At 42.6% G+C, this 22,263-nt stretch overlaps 1 long non-coding RNA gene across 1 annotated transcript; it reads left to right on the plus strand.

Annotated features, from left to right (window-relative positions):
* Positions 1–10,224: 10,224 nt before the first annotated feature.
* On the plus strand, positions 10,225–19,865 carry LOC138769168 (uncharacterized). Its single transcript, XR_011359219.1, has 3 exons — positions 10,225–10,429; positions 11,738–11,927; positions 17,521–19,865. It is a non-coding gene; the product is annotated as an uncharacterized lncRNA (long non-coding RNA).
* The last annotated feature ends 2,398 nt before the right edge of the window (positions 19,866–22,263 follow it).

Genomic DNA, 22,263 nt, shown 5'->3' on the forward strand with positions numbered 1-22,263 from the left:
ATCATTTTATCCGGTTGTCGGCGGATCTGAAAGACGATATGGCTGTGTGGGAGGAGTTCCTAGACCGATACAATGGCAGGTCATTGTTTGTGGCGCCGGGGCGGGATGTGGCAGATTTTGAATTGTTTACAGACGCGGCGGGCAGTGGGGGTTTTGGCATCTATTGTCAGGGGCGTTGGTGTGGGGAGTTGTGGCCGGAGGCTTGGAAGGAGGCAGGGTTAGTTAGGAACCTTGTATGCATTGAGTTGTTCCCCATAGTGGTGGCGCTGGCATTGTGGGGGGAAAGGTTTAGGAACAAGAAGTTGCTGTTTCACTGTGACAATTTGGGGGTGGTGTCGGCGATCAATCAGGTGTCAGCTTCGTCCCCCCCTGTAGTGCGCCTGCTGCAGCACTTGGTGCTGCTGTGTCTGTCTGCAAACATCTGGGTGGTGGCGGTGCATGTTCCGGGGGTGCAGAATTGTATTGCTGACGCCATTTCTCGTTCGCAGTGGCAGCTATTTCGGGAGCTGGCGCCAACGGCCGAGGAGGTGGGAGAGCACTGTCCGGCGGAGTTGTGGGATCTGCCCTTCAATCGGCGCAGCTCCTAGTTCAGCGGTCTCTGGTGGAAGGTACCTGGGTAGCTTATGGCGCGGCTTGGGAGGAATGGGTTGGCTGGCAGCGCACTGTGGGGGAGGTGGGGGATGGAGGGTCTTTGTTTTTATTGCTGTTGCGTCACTGTGCAGATCGAGGGTGGTCTGTGGCGAGAATTAACAAGTTGGTGGCTGGTGTGTCGTTTGGCTGCAAGGCCAGGGGGGTGCTGGATGTGACGAAAACCTTCCTAGTGCGCCAGGCGCTGAAGGGCTATAGGAGGGGGGGGAAAGGGGTCGATAAGAGGAGGCCCGTGTCCTTTGGTTTGTTGCAGCAGCTTGGGGAGCAGTTGCGGTTGGTCTGTTTCTCGTTCACTGAAGTGGTTTTGTTTCAACTGGCCTTTTCATTGGCCTTTTTTGGTGCCAAGCGGCTGGGTGAGCTGTTGTGTGCTTCTTCCAGGTGTGTGGGGGGGGGGATTGTTGGTCGAGGACGTGAGTTTATATCAGGACAGGGTTGAGTTTCGGCTGCGGAGGTCCAAGTCGGATCAGCAAGGAAAGGGGAGAATGGTGGTTTTGTTTGAGGTTCCGGGAGTGGTCATGTGTCCGGTTTCTTGCCTCCGGGCGTACTGGCAGCCTGGTGCAGCGTTGGGAGGGCCGTTGTTGGTGCATGGGGATGGGTCTTTCTTGTCCCGGTATCAATTCGTGGCTGTCTTTAAGAAATGTGTACTGGGCCTGGGCCTTGATCCGGGGGTGTTCGGGGGGGATTCCTTCCGTATAGGGGCCGCCACAGAAGCCGCGCGTCTGGGTCTGGGAGAGGAGGTCATCCGTAGAATTGGGCGCTGGCGTTTCCGGTCCTATGTGCGATTGGATGGTTAACCCAGGAGAAGGTTAGGGGTCGGGGTGTTGTACGGGCATGGTGCTAGGGTGTAGGGCTTTGCTTTATCGGCGTGGTGTTTGTTATTGTTCCTTGTGTTTTTCAGATGGCTCGCCCTGTTTGGTGTGGATTGTCAGCCACTCCTACGTAGCCTGGGGAGCGGTGAGGGCCGATGTGCGGCCGAATGGTCGTCAGCTTGGATTTGACAGGCGTCGGGCGTTGGTCCGGTGGATCGTAAAGGGGGGGATGGTTTGGCATCAGTTGCTGCCGGAGGTACACAAGTTTGTGAGGTATGATCGCCCCCCGGAGGTGTTACTTCTGCATTTAGGGGGTAACGATTTGGGTGCCAGGCCTTTTAGGGAGCTGATCAGAGATATAAAATTTGACTTGCTACGCCTCTGGTCTCTATTTCCCAAGATGGTGACGGTGTGGTCGGACATAGTTCCCAGAAAAAAATGGAATGGAGCCAGGTCAGTGTCACGTATTAATAGGGCCCGCATTAAAGTAAACAGGGCGATCTCCCGGTTTATGGTGAGGAATGGTGCGATTGCGGTGCGGCACGTGGATTTGGAAAAAGGCCAGGGAGCATACTGGCGCAAGGATGGAGTACATCTCAATGCAGTGGGAATAGATATGTGGTGCCTAGCGTTGCAGGAAGGCCTGGAGGTGGCGGTCAATGTGTGGGGGGACGCAAACGCGTAGGTTTTCCGCGTTTGCTCTGTGGCGTAGGGGGGTCCTCGGAGTCGGTTGGAGATAATTCAGAGTGGAGGGAGTTCTGGAATGGAACCAACGGTGGGTTCCCTAGTTAAGCACTTAGAGTGCGGGTTGGCGGTCACAGGGAATCTCTGGTGGCTTGTGGAACGTAACCCCGGATGGGGTAAAAATGGATTTTGGGGCCCGCAGGTGTTAATGTTATGCCTCCAAGCAGGTGTTTACCGGCTGGAGGTCCAACCTGTGGGTGGGTGTATTTGGAGGTGACCGCCAATGGCAATTTTTGGGGCTTCGAGGACCACCCCGCCGTAGAATATTATTGTGAATGTTATACAGTTATTTATGGTTATGCATTCTTTGATGTCTTGTTTGTAATAAAGATTCGGCTGCTGTGGCCGATTAAATCCATGTGGTGTCATCTTTATTTGTAGTGGGTTGGTATATTATAAGGGCTCAATAATACGCAGTCAAGTAATGGCCGTACAGAAGCAGAATGCTCAGGGGAGGCCAGCATGACTGTGGCTTATTGGGACAGTGGTGAGAGGTTCTGGAAGAGGTGGGGGGAGGACTTATGAGGGGGTGGTAGGGTATGTGGGTCGTGATGGCAACAAGGGATCAGGGGGTGGGGGGTTAGAGGGGGTAAACCCCAGGCATTGGTCAAGTAAAGGTGGGGAGAGGAAAAAAGGGGGGGGGGGGTTTGATAAGGGGGGAGGATTGATATATAAAAGTAGATAGAAGGGGGTGTGATTACTCACTTTTAGTCAGTAACCAGAAGAGCTGACAACCCCCACCCACCCGCCCGGTTGTCAGGTGTAGTGCATGGGGTGGAAGGGGTTTTGGCCTGTGGTTTTTGATCAGGGCAGCGGGGGGGAGTCTTGTCGCAGCAGCTGGGGCGTAGGGGGGTCCTCGGAGTCGGTTGGAGATAATTCAGAGTGGAGGGAGTTCTGGAATGGAACCAACGGTGGGTTCCCTAGTTAAGCACTTAGAGTGCGGGTTGGCGGTCACAGGGAATCTCTGGTGGCTTGTGGAACGTAACCCCGGATGGGGTAAAAATGGATTTTGGGGCCAGCAGGTGTTAATGTTATGCCTCCGAGAAGGTGTTTACCGGCTGGAGGTCCAACCTGTGGGTGGGTGTATTTGGAGGTGACCGCCAATGACAATTTTTGGGGCTTCGAGGACCACCCCGCCGTAGAATATTATTGTGAATGTTATACAGTTATTTATGGTTATGCATTCTTTGATGTCTTGTTTGTAATAAAGATTCGGCTGCTGTGGCCGATTAAATCCACGTGGTGTCATCTTTATTTGTAGGGGGTTGGTATATTATAAGGACTCAATAATACGCAGTCATGTGGAAGCCCTTGTGCCCACCGCAAACCGTGACAAGTCAGAGACTAATAGCCCTATTTCACGGAACGATTATCGTTCATAGACTCGCTCCAACGACTGCTCGTTAACGAGCACTTAATGGTATTTTTAAGCGAACGATAACACATAATACGTGTGGGAACGTGAACGATATCTGTAGTGTAACGATTTTTTTGCGGTCGTTACATCGTTACAGTCGTTTAAAACGTGGGGAAATGTAGGTAGACATTTTAAGGACAGAAAGATTTTTTATTCAACGAAAAGATTAGTAAATTATTGTTGAAAGACCAACGTTGTTGGTTTTTTTCGACATGGTGAAAAAAAATAGTAAACGACTCAACGACAATTTCGCTGTTGTCGTTTGCTTGTTTACAGCTATTCCACAGAACGAATATAGTTAACGAGCGGTCGTTTGAATGATTTTATGAACGATAATCGTTCGAAAAAGTTCCGTGGAATAGGGCCTTAAGGCTGCGTTGCACCACAAGACCCAGCCATCCTGCAAATACAGCACACTCTCACTCTGCAGCCCTCAGTGTATTCCTTCACTCAGGAGCTCAGCGCTACATACAGGAGGCATAGCCACCTACAACCACCACCCTCTCACTCTCCTTCACACCCCGACATGCTGCAACAACATAAACTTTTGTATCTTTATTGTTACGGGTGTTACGAGTTGCTGTTGTTTAGCAGAAGTATAATAATAAAGAAATTTCCAGTTAAAGTATGAAGATTTTCAGTCTACTACCTTCCTTCCTCCCTCCTAAACTGCATAACAATAAGGTGTTGTTAACTAACAATAACAGAAAGCTGAATGTCGTTCCTTTCCCCCTGTGTGCACTGTACAGGGTGCAGGGCGTTGCTGTGATGTCTGCAGTGGCCCTGCTGGAATCCTGTGTGTGATTGGCATCTTTTGCCTGGAGCACTATAAACTATAGACTATAAACAGGGTGCAGGTCATAAAGGAAAGGCTAAGATTCCCTGTCTTTTTAAGTCCATTCCTGACTTTGGCTTCCAAAATTGGTCAGATAAATCTGCCTGTGCAAACGCACCATAAGGCTATGTTCACACTACGTATCTTTACGGCCGCAGTGCGAACCGCGAATATACGCATGTAGTTTTGAGGTTGATGCGTTCGCTTGAAAGTATACGATATACGCCCGCACAGTGCACACTACGTATGAGCTTACGGCCGGATCGTATGCGGCGCCGTGAAAAAAGACCATTGTTTGAGGACGGAAATGTTCCAACTCACGGCTGTGGATTTCCATGCGGTCCCGTACGAAGTACTTATTTCAGCCAAATTGAACTTGATTTTTCGATCCAAAAGGTTCTGTGAGGTTTATTGGGCTGGGCGAAGATTTCCAAGTAAATGACCTGTTTCAGATCGCTTCGAAACAAGCTAGGGAAGCATAACTCTACTACGGGCGTATGTTCGCGGTTCGCCCGTATGTTCGCAATCCGCATGTCGATTTTTCCCACGCCCGTAGTTTCAGCCGCACATGTACGGCAGCGTACGAAATGCGGCCGGACTCATACGCAGTGTGAACATAGCCTTACAGTGTATGCAGGATGAAAGGAATGGATGTAAGGAATGTCCATAATTAGTGCTAACGGGGGCACTATGTGTCAGCAAAAATGGCTAAGTGTGTCAGCTCTGATGAAAAATATGAAGATTTAACTTTTAATCAATGCGGTTGAAGTTATAAAATTGATAATTTTATGTAATTCTGATAAGGCTCGGTTTGGATGGAATTTGATTCTTTTAATAAATATGTGAAGTCTTATGTTGGTATCCCTTTTTTGTTTATAGGTATGTGGAGCTAAATGTTCGGAACTCTGAATAATAGAAGAGATATAAGGAAGACATTCCGAGGTTTTTTTAAAAAATCGTCCAAGGGAAATAATAGTTCACATAGTGAACAGGATGAATACAACACTGAATGCAACCAACATTGAGTGTGTCAACATTAAAAATGGAAATTTTTCCGTGGATAGTGAAACAAAGAGAGGCAAAAAGTACATTGTGAATTTAGTAGGAAAAAATCCATCCTGTACATGTGCAGCATATTCCGTTACATTGATGGGTGGGGTTGGGATAGACTTAAGAAGAAAAAAATCAAGGACAAATAAATGTGCCATACCAACTGATACCCAACAAAGCCGATGACCTTCAGGACCTTCCACCTCGAAGGCGAAGATTAAGAACAAAAATTATAACAAATTGTAACCAACTTGTAAAAAAAATAGTTGATGCATGTTACTTAATTGTGGATGAAACTAACAACTAACTAACAGTCAAGAGTAGCCTGGAGAAATTAGTTTCTGAAGTAGTTACTCTTGTACCCAAAGAAGAGGCCTTACCTCTTAGCTCGCCAAAAAAGATAACACATGAAAGTCGTTCATTTTAGCCACTACCAAAAAGAATGTATGGAAGACCCAAACATGCAGCTTCGCAAAGGGTCGGAACAAAGGCAGATAGTCTTAGAGAAGACGTGTGGGAGACAGATGACGAAGGATGTCTGGTGGAGAAATCCAGCCCAATGTTGACGAGAAATACAAAAGTGGCGGATTACACCTGGGTGAAGCTTCATGGCCAAAGGCTTACTTTTAAAGACAAACATGATTTAGAAACGAACGAATGGTTAGATAATAGTGTCATAAATATTTCTCAGCACCTCATTTCACAAACATTTCCTCATGTAGCAGGTCTTGTTGACACTTTGTCTACTGTAAATTTTGCAGTAATAAAGTGCCAAAGAATGACAATATTATACAGATTCATCATAGTGGTGCCCACTGGCTTGTGTCACAAGTCAATACCACCAATGTAAAATTTGTTAACTCCATGAGAACTAATACTCTGAGTAGTGGATATTATCCTTGGGGAAGTACAGAATTCTAACAAGGCTAACGGGACTGTGGACTCTATTAGATCTGATATTATGCTCTTGCGAGATGATATGAACAAAATGCGAGATAGGATTAGATCTACAGAGGTTGCTCTCCCCATGATGGAATCTTGTAATCATGAGACTCAGAGATTAGCTCTGGAAAATGAGAAGGATATTATTTGGATGAAAAAGAAGATTGATGACTTAGAGGATAGGTCACGTAGATGCAATATTAGAATTGTGGGTCTGTCGGAGGGGGTGGAGGGAGGTGAGGGGAGTCAATTTGTCCAGAATTGGTTTAGAGAATTGGTTCCCTCTGAGCTATTGGGACGTTCCTGCATACTGTGTGGGACTTCCCAATGAATACAGCCCTTTTGGCGATCTGTTATACAGTTCTTGACGGATCACTTTGACTTCCTGTTTATATGTATTCTCTCAGTGTGACTGGTAGGTATTATTACCGACAGTGTATTAGATTTCTATTATTTTGTACCAAGAAAGTGGTAGCAATGGAGTGGAAAAGCAACAATGTACCTGCATAAAATACAATTGGTTAACAAGTATGGTCCTCTGTACCAAATTCTTTATGATAGTCGCAAATGCCTGCAAACATTCAAATAAGTTTGGATCCACTGGCCTATGTTAGATGTCACCACTGATTAGGTCTACGTTAAGTCTTAAAAAAAAAAGTCAGATATTCCCATGAGCTTCGGGTACAGTCATCTGGCCTGTAGTCATGTCCTTATTATACTGTTCATCACTGCTCACATCTGTCTCTTCCTTCACTACTACATTTCTAGCATTAATACTGTTCCCATCATCCTGATTTATAAGCTAATGCTGATCCTGTGGAAGAAGAGGATGGGGCTTTCTCTCTGGTGCTGTTCTTTTACTGAATCTGACTGCTGATGGGAGGGGCTGCTGATCCTCCATCATCACATCCTTGTACTGATCCTTGTGTCCTTCTACATACTCCCACTCCTCTACGGAGAAATAAACCGCCACGTCCTGACACCTTATAGGAATCTAACACACACAATAATTACACAGTAATACCCCCACCCCCACTGTATAATGTCCCAGCAGCCCAAGTCTCACCTATTCAGTCAGCACCTTCACCATCTTGTGGCAATGTCTAGTATCTTCTCTTCATCCATTTCCTCATGTATCAGAGCCCCCCGGTTTGGGTCCAGGAGTCTTCCCCATCCTTCACACACAGGGGCCCCACAGCGCCCACAAGAGGACTTCTTCACTACTGTGTAATCCTCTCCAGTAAACAGGAAGAGTATCTCTAGGATGAGGGTGGTTATCCTCTCAGCCATCTTGTCTCTGCCCTTCTCCATCCTTAACCGAACAACCAAGAAATTCCTGTACATAGACGATATCAGCAAACTATCCTATACTGTATGAGCCCTGTGCTTACAGGACCCGCCATGATGTCACAGTCATGCCGGGGAATTTAATAAAAACCTCAATAGCGAAACTTGCCCTAGAACTTCTTGCGCCACACTTACTGACATCTAATATATATAATGGTATTCTGAAAGGGCGAACAGAAATATGGGACTTGACCCTGAAATGTGGCGGCGTGTTGTTTTTAACCTTTCTGATTTTTAATATGCTTTTTGATATTTTTTAATTATTCACTCGTTGGTGCTGTGATTCCCTTTTGAACTTCTCATCCAGGTGAACGGCCCCTGCTCTTTTCACCTGCTCCACTACAGGGGGTTACCGCATCACAGTGGGACATATTCACATAGTGAGCTGACTATTTTTTGAAAAACTTTTCATAGAAATCAAATTAGTTTAGCTGATGATATGTTACTTTTCCTGAATTCCCCCGAAGACCAGTTTGACAGTATCTTGGATACCCTCTTACTCTGTTTGGAAAATTCTCGGGTTATAGAATAAATGTGGATAAGAGCCAATAATTATTTCTCATCCGAACTCGACACAAACATAAAAAGGATTGGAAAGTGATGGTAGCCAATGAATTTATGACTTATTTGGGCAAACTTTGGGTCAACACCAACTTCCTTATACTTTCTCAATTATTAACCCCTTTTCTTGAAGATTATTAAAGAACTGTAAGTGAGGTGGAGTGAACTTCCGTTATCCATCATAGGAAGAGCCCATCTCATTAAAATGGTCAATATCCCCAAATTACTATATCCCTAACAAACTATCCCCTTACTTTTACAACATGTAGATATTACGAAAATTCAAAAAGCATATTCAGGTTTCCTTCAGAAGAGCAAAAGGGCACAAATATCAATTGACAAACTATGCCTACCAAAACACATGGGTGGTCTTTAATTGACTATTTTGCTTTTAACCTGGTTGTCAGGAAAGGTCAGGGTACACAAAGGTAACACACAGACAAGTGGAGCCCTGACACTATCCCACTTCCACTGTCCCTGCATACTTGCCTCAAGACCACCTTAAATGATGGCGGACAAAGTAGCTACCTATTGAGAGACACTATAGCCACACAGAAATACATTCATACTTGCTCAGGAGGCTGAGGGCCTTTTTTATCTCTGTAGTGGCATCAGCCATCTTCTTCATAGTGGCCTGCTGGGGGAGCGGCATATCAACCAGCGATAGGAACAAACTGGACAAGCTGATCAGTAGGGCCAGCTCTGTCCGTGGAAGCCCCCTGGAACCAGTGCAGGTGGTGGGGAGCGAAGGATTTTGTCAGTGGTCAGCTCCATACTGGAGAATGACTCCCATCCTATGCACAAGACCGTGATAGCACTGGGCAGTACTATCAGTGACCGATTAATTCACCCAAAGTGCGAGAAGGAGCGATATCGGAAGTCCTTCCTTCCTGCAGCAGTTAGGCTGTACAACCAACACCGACCCTTGCAGAGGGTCCACAAAAAGAACTAAAATAGTCTGTTTTTTATTGTATCTTTTTTACCTTTTCTTCTCTTTGTCTACCTTAATCGTAATGCCTTTACTTCACCTTTTAGTATGTGTAATACCTATGCTGCTGTAACACTGAATTTCCCCATGGTGGGACTATTAAAGGATTATCTTATTTTATAAGCTGCATAAATTACCTTACTTTCTTTCAAAATATTTCCCTCTATCAAGATGGGCTATACTAACAAAAGATTTACTCTTTGTACAAAGAAAGGGATGTGTTTTAGGAGATATCTCCACCAAAACGGAAAGTATCTATTTGGGATGGAAGGAGATTCAAATGTAATTTACTTTTTCCTCTTCTCAAATTCTCCAATACCAACAAATTAGACACAAAAAAGTGTCTGTAAGAAACGAGTATCTCCACCGGTCAATAATGATCTAGTTGACAAATTTGATTGACTATTTAAAGTGAGTACTACACCATTATCTCTATCTGACCTTTATGGGCTACTAAAGACCTGGGAAGACCTCACGGGAAGTTTTTAAATCTTGGGAGAGCCAACTTAACATCCCAGATTTTAACTTAGACTCACTAAACCATACAAACTAAACAATTTTTTTCATAAATAGCACTGATGGTGCAGATAGGACTTTTCTTATGGATCTTTATAAACACACGACCTGGTATCATAAAGCGGACGCAGCTGTCGTTATAATTTTTTTTTTTTTTTTTTACATCAACAGATCATGGGCTTAGTGACAATATTATAATATACTTATATTAACAATTAAGGCCATAATGTCTATACTTTCCAACACCAGGGGGCGCTGTTTCCATTATTTTCTGTAATTCTGGCTGTAATCTCTTGCTGCAATACAAAAAAAAAAGAGTTGAGACACAGGAAGTCCTGAGCCTGCGTGTGCACCAGAGCAAGGAAGTTATTTGAATGACATCCTGTGTATTCACAGAGAGGAAGATAGAGAAGCTGCATCCTCAGGAAGCCCTGGTCTGGGTCATACTTTACCTCAGAAGATCATCAGAACAGCCGGCCTGCACTTCTCCATAGAAGAAGGAGATCTCTTACCGACTGCCTGTGCTCAGGAGCAGAACATCATCGGGTGCCAGGATTTCTTTTCCAAGCAATGTAAGTGTATTGAACAGGATTTTGTATAGTATAGTTGTGTAGTATGTATTTATTGGTCAGCCATCTTTCCCTTGTTGTTTACTATGTAATTAGTGGACAGCCAGCTTTCCCTAGATATCAGCCGAGTGCAGTAGTTACCCCTACAGTTCTGGGATGTATAATTTCTTCCTTATGGGATGTATGTACAGACTCCATTATGTGGCTTTTCTCTTACAAGTGAAGTCTTATGATAATCTCTATCCTGCATACATGGTGTATATATCTCTATCCTGCATACATGGTGTGTGTGTGTATATATATATATATATATATATATACAACCAGTTCTCAAAACTAATTACAGCTATATTCAGTTTAGACACATACACATATATTTCCCTTATCCTAGTTCCTCTTTCTATAGTCCGGGCAGTGTGACACTGTGTACTTCCTCTTCAGGAACCATCAACCAAATTCCTCTTTTCATACACACAAATATCTTAAAACGGGGTTGTCCAGCTTAATCTTTTTCTTATAGATCAACTGGTGTCAGAAAGTTATATAGATTTGTAATTTACTTCTATTTAAAAAAAAATCTCATGTCTTCCCATACTTATTAGCTGCTGTATGTCCTGCAGGAAATGTTTTATTTTAAGCCAGACACAGTGCTCTCTGCTGCCATCTCTGGCCGAGAGTACCTGATGCACAGACTACCTCTAGTTCCCTATGTATAAGTTACACAGAATGCTACAGCTTACAGCTCTACCTAGCTAAATACATATATATTTGTACTACCTACAAAATATGCATTTGGGAAATTGTAGTTCCTGACTGGTTGAACCATTTTATCATAAATCTAACCAAAAGTATAACAAATTAACTATTTATCATTTCGTGTTCTTCAGTTTTAAAACATGTACCATATAGAATAACCACTGATGTACTTTGCTGTAAGCACCATGTTTCCCAGAGATACTGACTCCTATACAAAAATGTACTACCACTACCTCTACAATTATTAGCATTTAAAGCGACTCTGTACCCACAATCTGACACCCTCCCCCCACAAACCACTTGTACCTTCGGATAGCTGCTTTCAATCCAAGATCTGTCCAGGGGTCCTGGCCAAACAAAATCTGCATAGGTTGAACCTTGTCTTCCACTGGGGTATTATAATAACTCAATATAAGGACACAGACACCATGGTTTTTTGTCTCCTTAAAGTGTACCTGTCGTTATAACTTTAAAAATCTTAATGAGCAGTCGATGTAGGAGTAGAATTTTTTTGTTTAGTTATCACAGCTTTCTGATTGTTTTTTTTTTTTTAAGTGTCACATAACAGGACGTCCTGAGTTTCCCAGGCCATCTGAGCGCTCACACAGAGAAGGCAGTCATGTGATTGATGGACACATTGAGCCGTGACTCTCAGTACTGGCCGCAATTCCTGTGTTTAGAATATTTTTTTACAACCAGCACAAGTCAGAGAATCTGCCTTCAGGAGACTGGGCCTGGATTTCTGGTAAGTTCAGCTTTGTTCTACAGCATGATAATAACAACAACAACAAATAATGAATGTATACTGCAAACTTGCTTTATATCACATCTACTGTTTTAGATTTTGAAAGTTATAACGACAGTGACACTTTAAATAAGTCTAGTAACTGAAATTGTTTTAAGGGTACAAACACAAACGGCATATACGCTGCGTATTTACTGCTGCGATACACGGCATATACGCTGCGTATTTACTGCTGCGATACGCAGCAGATTAGATCTAAATAACTTAAAGGACAACTCCGGCGGGACCCCCCCCCCCAAAAAAAACACAGACACACACAGACACCATACTCACCATCCCTCCGGTGACGATCGCCACTCCATTCGCCCGCCGTCCGCCTCACCGTCACCTGCCTCCGCCGTCCAGCGATGTCTCTTGCTTCCGGGTCCATGTGAGAGAAAAGGCTGCCAGTGCGCTTGCGCACCGGCAGCCTTTTCATTGGCTGGAGCGCATCACATGGCTTCCAGCAAGCTCAGCCAATCAGGGCTGAGCAAGCTGGAAGCCATGTGATGTGCTCCAGCCAATGAAAAGGCTGCTGGTGCGCATGTGCACCAGCAGCCTTTTCTCTCCCATTCACTCTCAATGAAGACGCCGAGGAGGAAGAAGACCCGGACCGCCCCCCGGCTCTGACATCACCCGACACCAGAGAAGAGGACCGTGACGACCGTAATAGGTAATGTATACGTTCTTTAACTTCCGGGGTGGGGGGTGGGGGGTCGGGGGTCGGAAAGTGGGGGAAGGGGGCCAGACCGGGTATTTAACCACATTACAAAGTTATATAACTTTGTAATGTGTGTTAAATAAGCCAAAAAATTTTTTCCCCGGAGTTGTCCTTTAACACAGCATAAAATCTGCACCACCAAATCTGCTGCGTATCTGCTGTGTGTTTGTACCCTCACTCATAATAACATAACATCAGGGAAATAGCTCTCATGACCCCTTCCTTTGCACAAACAAATGCTTTTGATATTTTTAACTTATCTAATAAAGAACCCAACCCACAAACCAAACAAATAAATTACCAACTAAATTTACCAACTTCACAAAGTGAAGTATTACACGGGACGACCTCCGGGGGCAAGTGAGCGTTCCTTTACTGCTCGTTCCCCACTCGCTGCCGGCATTATTACACATACTGATAGCGAGTGGGTAAGTGCCTGGGGTGGTGTATTGTTTGGCTCTTGTCCTGGAGCCCATAAGAGATAGCGGCGGTCTGCTACCACCACTCCTATTACACGGAGCGATGGCAGCAGATTGTTGCCATACTTATCCCATTGTGCATGTCGGCTGATCGTTGCCTTTTATTACACAAAGCAATTATCGGTCGTAATGGCCGTTAATCAGCCAAATATGTCCGCCAAATAATCGCTTCGGGTAATAGGGCCTTAACTCAGGTGTCAACTTCAAAAAAACACAAAAATAAAAATTCTCCCATCCTGCTACAACCCATCCTTGTCTAGCAAACACAAAGAAGACAGTGAAGTGGGGAAAACCCTTATTTATTATATATCTACATTAAGATATACAAGTTAAAAAAATTCAATTATATGAATTATTTTACAATTTTAACAGTAACTCACATTAAGTTCCTTACTTATAATACAACAATAACAGTAACTATGCCAATAGACAAGTTTAAATACCAGAATCTTTTAGATAATAGGCTTTTAAAAGGAAACACTTCTCCATAACCTGTTTTCCTTTTTTTAAAAAAAAAATAACATTAACAGATTTTACAATACAGAAGTATTCAACTTCCTACTTTATGTCAGCTCTACTCCCAGCCAGAGCTGTTATACAGGCTGCAGCAGGGAGCTTGGTGCTCTGAGAATAACATTATTAGGTTAGGTATTACATCAGAACATTGAACAAGGATTCTAAGGCCTAGTTTACATACTTGCGTTGATCCGTCTGCGTTTCCCTCCGGTGCAGGAGAGAAGTATTTCTGAACTGATCCCATTGTTTTCCATGGGACAGTTCAGATGATCCGTTCCACAGCTGATGCCGCCGGACCGAAGGACAGACCGCACGTCGGAACGCTACATGCAGCGTTCTGACGTACGGCCAGCTCAGCTATCCGGTACCGCATCCACTAAAGCGAATGGAGCGCCAGAGGCATGCCGTGCACAGACGCATCTATTATGCATCCTCCGGCGCTCCATAGAGAAGTCCCTATCTGTGCCCCCCCCCCCATTAACCCTTGTCACCCTGGCCCAGCTCCTCTATACAGTGCAGCACCCTTTAGGACAGGGTTAGGGAACCTTGGCTCTCCACCTGCTGCAAAACTACAACTCTTATTATGTCTGGGATATCCAGGCATGATGGGAGTTGTAGTTTTGCAACAGCTGGAGAGCCAAGGTTCCCCATCCTTGTACTGGGAGATGTCCTCATGTCCTGCTGCTCAAGGTAGAGGGCTCCCTGTGCTGTTGCCCCCCTATATAGATCACCCCCTGTAATGCCAAAGGGAAAAAAACTGATGAAATAAACGTATGGAAACTGATATTATTTCATAGCAACTGACAGCAACAGTTTTTTCTGAAAAAAAGGATAGAAAACCTGATAACAACTGATGCCTTTTTGGCATCAGTTGTGGTCAATATCTTTGAAAAAGAATGGAAACGGATGCAACTAATATATGTAAACTAGGCCTAAGGGTAAATTCACACGGACGTATCCGCTGCGGATACCTCCCCTGTCACTTCCAATGTGATTACATTGTCATCCCAGCCCCACTAACCCCCGCCGCCCGGGATGAAACATTACCTGCACCACGATCTAAACGCATCTGAGGCTCCCGGAGGTCCCGTGCAGCCAATCAATGACGGGCCCGTGCACTGATTGGCTGTGCGGGACCCCCGGGAGCCTCAGAGGCCAGATCATGGTGCAAGTAATGTATCATCCCGGACGGCGGGGGTTAATGGGGCCGGGATTTACATACTTGGCAGCGGGATGACAATCCCGCTGTGGGTATGTAATCACATAAGAAGTGACAGGGGAGATATCCGCAGCGGATTTTGCTGTGAACTCGCAGCATGAAATCCGCTGCGGATACGTCCGTGTGAATTTACCCTAAGGGTACAAACACACACACCGTATACGCAGCTTATTTACTGCTGCGATATGCAGCAGATTAGATCTAATTAACCGAACACAGCATCAAATCTGCAACCTCAAATCTGCTGCGCATACGGTGTGTGTTTGTACCCTAAAAAACAAATGATATCAAGCCTTACAGCATACTCAGGACTGGGTTATAACATGTACCTTCGGCTTTGGTTACTTGGACAACCAATCCATTACTCATGCCCTTCCTCAATGATGTCGGGTAAGAACTTTTTAAACATGTTAACATTCCTGATATTTTATTTTCATCCGTACATTAATACAATACAGTAAATTAGAAACATGTATTATACTAGATGGAAACTTCTCCTTTAGCTATCAAAAGAGGAACTCTGCATAGTGTGATACATTGAATGTATTCTACAGATGGATTGTTAGAACATGAATTTGACATGTATCACCTTTCTGGATTGCATCCACTAAGTATCTACAAACTATACTAACTGTTGTAGAACCATTTAACACTAACTTTATATACATTATTTTGATTTTTTTTGCAGCTTGTCTCATTTTGCATCTTCTTTGTCACAAGTGATTCCAACAATACAACACTCACCAGAATATCTTCACCATTCATTATACATTTACGAGCTGTTGGATCATTATTTTCCTCAGCACACAATCTTCAATAAGGTTGAGCTTTATCTAACAATTTATCCTCTTCCTAAACTCTCACATACTTTCTTAAACTGGTCTCTGTACCTTGTTCTCCCTTATCTATGGGCCCTCTCTTCTCTGGAACTCCTGTTCGCTCTGTTCTAAATCCAGACACCCATCTTTTAGCATATGTGCCCTCTTCAGGATCTTCTCGATATGCTCCACTGCTTTCTCCACACACTGACATCCGACCAAGTCAGCTGCTCTCCCTCCCCCTCCTCCTTTAAGGGTGCCCCTATATATATATAAATCACCCCAATCCCACCATGCCGGCAGCTTTACTGCACTTGGTTTGCTTCCATTTTACTAAGCAGAGCTCTGGCATGGTTTACTCACACTAATCTCTTTTGTTTATCCAAGGGATAGGGGAACCTTTGGTCATCCAGCTTTTACAAAACTACAGTTCCCATCATTCCCGGACAGTCAAATCTAAAGTTTTGATTTGCTGTCTCTACATGATGTGAATTTTGTTTTGTAACAGCTGCAGGGACAAAGGTTCACCATACCTGGCTGAGAAGGGCTTCTTTTGTCCCATACAGTATAAGGCTGGGTTGACACTACATATATTTCAGCCAGTATTGCAACCAAAACCAGGAGTGGATTCAAAACACAGAAAGGATCTGTTCACACAATGTTGAAATTGAGTGGATGGCCGCCATATAACGGTAAATAACGGCCATTATTTCAATATAACAGCCATTGTTCTAAAATAACAGCACATATTTGCCATTAAATGGCGGCCATCCACTCAATTACAACATTGTGTGAACAGATCCTTTCTGTGTTTTTAATCCACTCCTGGTTTTGGTTGCAATACTGACTGAAATATACGTAGTGTGAACACAGCCTAAGGGTAGCTTCACACGTACCGTATCGCTGCGTGTTTGCTGCTATGTTTAATGTGAAAATCAAAACTCGCATGTAAATTCGCACCAAAAACGCAGCGATAAATACGCAGCGATGCGGTACGTGTGAAGGCACCCTTAAACACACTACAATCCTAGTGAACAACCCAAAATAAAGTCCTGCCTAAAGTCCTGCAACAAAACCATAGAAAACCGAAAAAAATTGCACAATTATTTAGAAGTATAACAAAGTCCTTTATAATTTACAAAAATTGATAAAAACTAGGGAATTTCATGGGAACTGACACAAATAACACAATAACACAGCACTTATAATTTCTAATTTTATATTGATTTACCACACTGAGATCTTTCTCCCCCTCTGGCCTTGTGTTATTTGTGTCATTTCCCATGAAATTCCCTAGTTTTTATCAATTTTTGTAAATTATGCATATGTAAATAAAGGACTTTGTTATACTTCTAAATAATTGTGCAATTTTTTTCGGTTTTCTACAATCCTAGTGTAGTAGAGGTTGGCTTTTGTGCTGAAACATGGTACAAGCCCTGTGTAGTATAAGCAGGCTTCTGTGCTAGTCCATAGAGTTTGAAGCACCGTACAGGCCCTATGTAGGATAAGCAGGCCTCTGTACTAGTCCATAAAGTCTAAAGCACAGTTCAAGCCCTGTGTAGGTATAAGCAGGCCTCTGTGCTAGCCCATAGAGTAATATGCATAGTACAAGCCCCATGTAGTACAAGGCCTCTGTAGTGCAGGCCTCTATGCTGTCTGAAACTTATTGTAGAGTAACAGATGTATTTTAAATTTTTATCCTTTTTGATTCTTCTAAAAGTTCTACCTAAAAACCTTTGTGATTTCAATTCTTAGATATGAAACACTAATTATTTTTTTATTATCTCAATTCATATTTTAGGTGAAAAATGCCTGCTTGTATTGTGAAGGGATGTACACCCACCAGTCGTCTTGGAGCAGACAATGTCATCTTACATGCCTTCCCCACAGAAAAAGACAGAATTATAAAATGGCTACAAGCTGTTGATCCAAATATGCTCAATCTGGAGGAATTCGCTGAGGATATTTTTAGTTCAAAAACACAAAAGTATCGTGTTTGTTCGTTGCATTTTGAGCCCAAATACTATGTGTACAACCCTAAAACGGGCAGGAGGAGATTAAATCCAATTGCGGTTCCATCTATTTTTCCTGTACGTACTGCCGGCACTAAATATTTAGCAGATAATCTGAGATTACCACCTCTGAAAAGAAAAAGAGAAGACCATGGTTCATCAACCATTCAAGTAGGGGAGAAATGTCCGACTTGTTCTCAAATTTATACAGGCCAGCCCACATCTGAGACACCTGAAAACTGTCAGCTGCCACTGTTTATTGTGAAAATAGAAAATTGACAGGCGCTTCCTTGGTGTGGTATGTCAGATAAATGGACGTGCTCATGCAGAGTAGTGAATGATCCCACTCACCTGATGTGGTTGTGCAATATCATAGACATAACTCTACAAAGCGCATGGATAAAGTGTGATGCAGTTCTCTGAAGACCACTACTGGCGATCCAGTCATCAGAGTGTGTGCAAATCATCAAGCTGGGACATCGACCCGTACCGGGCTGGCTGGTTGCGCGTTCTTCTTATGAGGAAGTCCTCTTTTATCTGCCTGGTCTGGGTCGATGTCCCTGCCCAATTTTTTCCCTTAGCTATGGAACAATGAGTAAAAAGGATCAAGCTCTACCAGAAGAGCAGGACATTCCTACTGTGCCTAGTCTTGTTATCTCTCCTATAGTGTTGACCCCATGTAAGGGGCAAGAGAGTTTGAAACCAGTTTTACAAGTGCTAGCAGTCCCCTACAAGAATTAGATTTCAGCTTCAATGTGCCTTGTGGGGAAATGAGCTCAGAGAATCAGAGGAATCTTTCTACGAAGAGTTAAAAAATGAGGCGAAATTGTCTGTAACTAATTATGATAAGACCGCACCAGTTTTCGTACATCCTGTCAATCAACGTAAATTTATAGTTTACAGTTTATAGATTCCTTATTATTAAAAATACTGTGCAAATTAAAAGTTGGCTTTCCTGGTCGCATAATCAGAATATTGAAGAAAAAATCTGACTCATCCGTTTCAGTCTATTTGGAATGTATAGCAAAACATTTTAAAGGGTATGGAAAAGCAAGCCAAAGATCAATCGCAAATCAGTTGGGAATAAGTTGGCTAGCGCAGTTCTACTTAGTGGCAGAACTTTTTTCAAAGTAAAGCAGTTCTTTTTTTTTTTTTATTATTAACATTTTTAGGATTGCTGAAACCACTTCTTATTGCTACGAGCGCAATTACGTGTTCCCAACCATCGAAGATGCTCTGAAGCAAAATCAGGAAGATCATTTTGCAGCTTTGGGAAGCACCGCATTGTGTACTGCAGGGGATGGAGAATGCGACTCCCCTGGATATAATGCCAAGTACTCCCTTTATACGCTTATGGATGTAAAAAAACTAAAAAAATCCTTACTTTCAACATAGATGACCTATTATTGTAGGAATAATCATGAATTTGATGTTTGGCACATGGTGAAGTCCATTGGACAAAAATTACTCACTGCAAGCAAAAAGAAAAATTGTCAGGACTTGGTACATTGGATCGGCCCAGTTAAAAACCATACTTGGTGGTCATCAAATACTTGCAGGCAAGATCCAAATCAACTGCCGGAACATTGAAATTCTGTCTCATGCCATGTGCAGGATATCCTTACTTTTACAGAAAAAGACTATGACTACAATGCTTGCAGGCACAATGATCTCTCAGAAAGGCTAAGAAAATGGCTACAGCTGGGGCAACTCAACTGCCCGCACTCAACCACAAAGAAAAAACGTTTGGAAAGTTTCAAAGTGGGGTATTCGAAGGCTCGCAAAGAATAATTTCTATGTGCAGTGTATAAACTGACTAATCAAGAATTTAAAAAAAAAATAATTAGAGAAGTTTCTGAGTTGGCAGATGATAACTGTACGACTGATTGGTCATCACGAAGATCATTTGTACCTGAAAAATAAAGCACCTGTTCCTAGACCCAGCAAAAGTCAAGATTTCATTAGTCTTTCTTGGAGCTAATTTACATCTTCTTCAACATCTTGTATCTGAAACAGAAAATGATTTTTGGCCTATAGTTAGTAACATAACATTGTTATCAAAGTCTGTATTTTCTTTACCTTTTTAAGAGATATATTATCTCAGTAATAGTTTTTTTTCCTATAAACTAAACTGGCAAATGTCTGTTTTTCAAAATTTCATAATATAACGATTTTGTTATTTCAAAAATCATAATAAAATAGTTTGTTTGTGTTGCCATCTTTATATGTCATAATTTCATAATTTTCTCATTGTGATAGTGACATATAAGCTTGTTAAATCATTCATTTTTTAAAATTCAATGAAAACTGTCAGCAAAGACATTTAGATATCCATGCCACTGATTGGCTGAGCGGGACGTCCTGCCGAGAACCCCCAAAGCAAGCCAGAGCGAGAAGAAGGTGATGTATGCTCTGGCCAGCTGAAGGTTAACTTACATATTCGTACTTTCTACCAAAAATTCATAAGGATCTGACTAATCCTCCTGGGAGACCAATAGTTTCTGGACGTGATTCCATTCTTAGCCATGCATCCATTTTTTTGAATAAAGTCCTTAGACCATTGGCAACTAATGCCAAATTGTATATTAGAGATACTACACAGTTCCTCAGGAAGATAAAAGACTTCATTATTCCAACAACAGATATTTTAGTGACATTAGACATTATCAGCCAACGTGGCACCCACATTTGCTAATATCGTTGTAGCATAGCTAGAAGAACATTAGATCTATGTAGCCCACCATTTTCAGAAGGTGCGGGCATGGTGGCGCTACATCGACGATATTTTTATGATCTGGACTGGTGACATCACTACATTAAATGACTTTGTTGACTACCTCAACACCATTGACACAACTATAAAATTCATTATGACTTAAACCAGATACAATACCTAGATGTAACTAAGACCAAGGACAATGATAGACTCTCTACAAACATGTACTTTAAAAAAACGGACTGTAACAACATTTTACAGTACAAAAGCTGTCATCCTGCACAAATAAAATTGTTATGAAGGAGTCAGATGCTGAGAGCTCGCCGAATGGACAGACCAGACGATCTATGAGAACAGTTGGACATTATGACAAAGACAATTTGCAGAGAGGGGTTACCCCAATAGGTTATTACAAGAATGTAGGGAAGAAATAATACGAATTGACAGAAAATCTCTGTTAGATGATAATGTAAAAAGCACACAATTACAAAGCATTCCATTTGTGACTACATACACACATTTCTCTCCAAAAATAACCTCTATAATTAAAAAGTACTGGTGTATTATCAGAAATACTTATGCTGTGTTTACACGGAACGATTATCGTGCGAATTTGCACGATAACGATCGAATTCGAACGATAATTGTACATGTAAACACAGCGAACGGTCGAACAACGAGCGAGAAATCGTTCATTTTGATCTTTGAACATGTTCTCAAATCGTTGTTCGTTTGCAAAAAAATCGCAGAGTGTTCCGTGTAAACAGTCGTTCACCGATTTTACCTATGTGCGAGATAGGCTTAAGCGATCGCAAAACGAATTTTCAGTACGATATATCGTTCCGTCTAAACGCTGATCGTTATTATAAAAAAAATCATACTTCGAAATCGTTAATCGAATTATCGTTCTGTGTAAACGCAGCATTACTCGCATTTCTCTGAATTCCAACTACCTCCTCTTCTTTCATATAGACTTTAAGACAACCTAAGGGAATAGTCCCTTAGCAGATAAGCAGATATACGGCTAAAGGTTCCTTGTTTTTACACCCCATGACTGGACAAGAATTTAAAATTAACCATTTTTTGACTTGTAATTTAGATTGGATAGTATATATCCTGTGATGTCTGCAAAAAAATCTATGTGGGGGAAACAACATATGACTTGAAAACTAGAATTAACCAGCACAGATATACTATGAGAAAACAGAAGCCCCACACACCAGTCTCTAAACATTTTCTAGAGGCAAGTCACAGTGAGAAAGATCTTAAGTTCATGATAATAGATTGTATCCCTCCACTAAAGAAAGGAGGAGACAGACAACTTACTAAAGATGAAGGAACTTAAATGGATTTTTGATACTGACGCCCTAGGTACACATGAACTAAATGTGGAATATAGAACATCAAAGCATATTAAGAGATAATTGTCCCAGAGGTATCTACAAGCCCTCAGTGTTTTCAGACTGTGTATCACTAAGTATTAAACTTCTTTATTTTGACATGGTTTCTTTGTAACTAATATTAGCTTTTTTTGCTTGTTTCTCAGAATAACATTATTACTATTTGCAGCAAAGAACTCAATGCTTCGATCATGGAACATGGAGGCTCTACTGTCTTTTTTCTTAGATCCTGTTCACATGGACCTGAGAGATGTGCAGCACTTTAACATACTACAGCCTGAAGAGGCTTTTTGCTGCGGGTGAGAAACCAGTGAGAATCAGGAGCGAGCGGAGACCCACTGAGGACAGTGGTACTCCTGGCTGATCACCCTGATCACAACTACTGAAATGGCTTTTGTTTTAGCCGCTACGCCCCC

The sequence above is a fragment of the Dendropsophus ebraccatus genome, chromosome 12 (genome assembly GCF_027789765.1).
Source record: "Dendropsophus ebraccatus isolate aDenEbr1 chromosome 12, aDenEbr1.pat, whole genome shotgun sequence".
In the NCBI taxonomy this organism is placed as follows: domain Eukaryota; kingdom Metazoa; phylum Chordata; class Amphibia; order Anura; family Hylidae; genus Dendropsophus; species Dendropsophus ebraccatus.